The following is a 3242-nucleotide window of genomic DNA, read 5'->3' as shown; positions in this document are numbered from 1 at the left end:
CTGGTTTACTTGTAGAATCATTACTCTTGGTTTGAAAAACGGTTCAAGTTTGTTTCTAAACCACTGCGTTGAACAAGCTGTAACTTCATTATATACTCAGTAAAGAGGGTACAAGCTAGAATGGCGAATCAGAATTCTCAGAGTAACATGGTGGCCACAGACATCAGTTTTCAAAATTCCCTGACTTTTTCTAGCCTGCGCATACAGCAGCATCTCCGCGCTCCGACCCGCTTGTTGCGTTCGGAGAGGCGGCTGTATTCGTAGAATAGACTTTTCCCAGATAAACATAAAATATCCCTGACCAATTAAATAAAAATGTAAGATATAAAAGTGTATATTAGTGCAGAATGAGAAACGACTAGCCAGCAAACCCCCCAAGCACGTCGCAAAGAAGCAAGGTATCAAAAAGTGAGTTCACTTTGACTCGCCGAAAGCCTTTCTAGCTCTTTCTCGCAATTAAATGCTTACAAAATCATGCACGGGAAGTTATTCTCTAGACTTAAGGAATTATTGTTTGTATCAGAATTAACTTTTTCAATTCCTCGGAAATTAACATTGGAATGACAAGAAACCGGTATTAAAATTTCAGGACAACTGACTGATTTCCTCAGGCTACCTACCTTGCGAAATGGCAAAGGTATGCTTTTGGGGCATTCAGCGAAAAATCAAGATACACGATAACAACGGTGTGTTATTACAGCTTCTTTCTTCAGAATTCAATCGGCAACACTTTCCATGGATCGAACAAGCTGTGAATAGTTGAAGGAAGAATGAGAAAGTTTTACATCCCGAGTGCGACCTGAAAGTGCGACCCCGCAAACTGTGGCGGGAAAAATGTTCAACCACGGCCGTTTTCGTGCCCAAGGCCCGCTCTGCCATTTCTTGCTATAAACAAGAGTACAACGAAAGGTTATATAACATGCCGGTTTGTTTCTAATTCTTTTAGTCGGAAATAAGCTCACCATGAGCCGTGAAGTAAATGTCGAGAGGGATATTTTGTTTTCCTTTGGTTTAATCACCGACATCCAATATGCTGACATCAATGATCGGCGAAACTCTTCAAACACAAAATGGCGACGATACCGAAACGCTCTGCCTTGCCTCCAAGAAGCTGTCGCACATTGGAATGGATCGAAGTATTCACCATCATTTATAGTTCAGCTGGGAGATATTATCGACGAACATAATTCAAGTAAAGTCGATGAGAATGATAGCAAGCGAAATTTCTCGAAAGAAGCTCTGGACGCCGTGATAAACGAATTCTCAGAGCTTCCTTATGAAATACCCGTTCTACATAACTTAGGAAATCACGAGCATTACAATTTCTCGCGCGAGGAACTTGCAAGATCAGTTCTTCATCCTTTTAACAGCTGTCGAAGTGCCTCTTACCTCAGCAAGCATCAAAGTCATCCAACAGTCAACGAAGAGGAAACCAGGCCATTTTATTTCTCGTTCACACCTCATCCCAAATTTTGCTTTGTTTACTTAGATAGCTATGACATAAGCCTCCTTGGTGTTGATAAAAGTAGCCCCCGGTATAAGAGAGCCATTGAAATAGTGTGCAAGTACAACACGAATGAAGATCTGGAGAGCACTGAAGGGCTCAATGGCTTAGAAAGACGTTTTGTTGACATCAATGGTGCAATTGGCACTGCACAGCTATCATGGCTCAACACTGTTCTTAAACAGGCTCAAGAAAATGGCCAGAAAGCTGTGGTGTTTAGTCATGTCCCAATCCACCCAGGAAACAGAGACCCAATGGACCTTTTGTGGAACTACCAGGATGTCCTTGAAGTGTTATGGCAGTGTCGCTGTGTTGTTGCCTGTTTCCATGGTCATTGTCACGAATCTGACTATACTGTGGATAAAAATGGCATTCATCACTATGTTTTTGATGCAGTGATTGAAGCACCACTATATTCCAATGCATTTGCCACACTGCACGTCAAAGATGATTCTATTGTCATTGAGGGTTTTGGTGTAATAGAGAGTCGTGAGTTAAAATTCTCTCACTGACATGGATATACATACTTGTTTGTTTCTGTGGATGACCATTGTCCAAGGGCAGCTGAGTGTACTCTTGTCATACACTGTAAAATTCCGGTTATAAGCCCTGAGCTTATACAACTTTGTAAGGGGGTTTTGAGTGGGCTTATAAACGCAAGGGCTTATATCTTATATCTAGCTTAAAAGTGGTTTTAAAAAAATGTTTTGAAATGAGCCACGGCATTGTTGTACGTTATACGTTTATAAGTTAAAAAGTCAAATTAAAGCAACATTTAGCCCTGTTCAGTACTGTCATCCAGCAGAGGGGGGCTTATATTGGATATATTTCTTTGGTTTCCATGTAGATGCGCCTATTACTGGGTTGCGGGGGGGGGGGGGGGGGGGGGGTTATAACCAGAATTTTAAAGTATAATAACCTGTATTGCATGGTTCCAGGAAATATCCGTACCATGCACTCCAAAGAAGTTCCTTGGAAGTTCCAACAGAAGAGGGATTTTAAAAGCCAAAGCTTTTTAACAAACGCATTAAACTAAAGTTCCAGTGGGGTCCAGGTAGGGTAAGGATATTTCCAAGAACATCACAATCAAGATGTATCTGGAAGTCACTAAGTGTTTTTCAAGGGAAAGGTGAATTTGATTTTCCTTAATTTCTGGTTGGGTAAGTAGACGAGGTAGATTAAAGCTGACTGCTAACCATTTCCATAAGCCCCCTTTGGTCTGATTCCTGGTACCCAGACTCCCATTAGAGTTGTGTGGGGAGGAGGTTATATCAGCATACCTTCTTTTTGACATATTATCAAGTGAGGACCCTATGAGGGGCTGTTGATTGAGCATGTTTTTTTGTGTGTCTAAAAAGCTCTGGCAGAAAGTGATGACTGATAATTATCAGTAAAATGCATGTGCTGATGCCCCTTTTTTTTTTTTTTTTAGTTGATTCATTATAGGGAATGTTCATAAATCTGCAACATTCTGTTTATGTGATAGTTCATGACGGTAAGCCTGATTTATATACTGCTAACAGAAGTCTAAAAAAAAGAAGTCTATGCTAGTCTTCTCAATTTTCTTTGTTATATATTAATAATATAATAAAAGATTTATATAGCGCCATATCCATGGCTCATGGTGCTAAAATATTATAACAAATGGAATTAACAATAAAAATTTACATCAGTGATAAGTGCTGTTTATAAAAATTATTGGCTCCTTAAAATTAAAATAAATCACAGGAAGTTACCT

The 3242-nt window shown here is 39.8% G+C and overlaps 1 pseudogene; it reads left to right on the top strand.

Moving 5' to 3' along the window:
• The first annotated feature begins 904 nt into the window (after positions 1-904).
• LOC144656331 (manganese-dependent ADP-ribose/CDP-alcohol diphosphatase pseudogene) lies at positions 905-2908 on the top strand (annotated as a pseudogene).
• Positions 2909-3242: the final 334 nt, after the last annotated feature.

The sequence above is a fragment of the Oculina patagonica genome, chromosome 6 (genome assembly GCF_052425735.1).
Source record: "Oculina patagonica isolate OP01 chromosome 6, crgOcupat, whole genome shotgun sequence".
In the NCBI taxonomy this organism is placed as follows: Eukaryota; Metazoa; Cnidaria; class Anthozoa; order Scleractinia; family Oculinidae; genus Oculina; species Oculina patagonica.
Note: the sequence above shows the minus strand (reverse complement) of the source record. Positions and strands in the feature narration are given on the sequence as shown.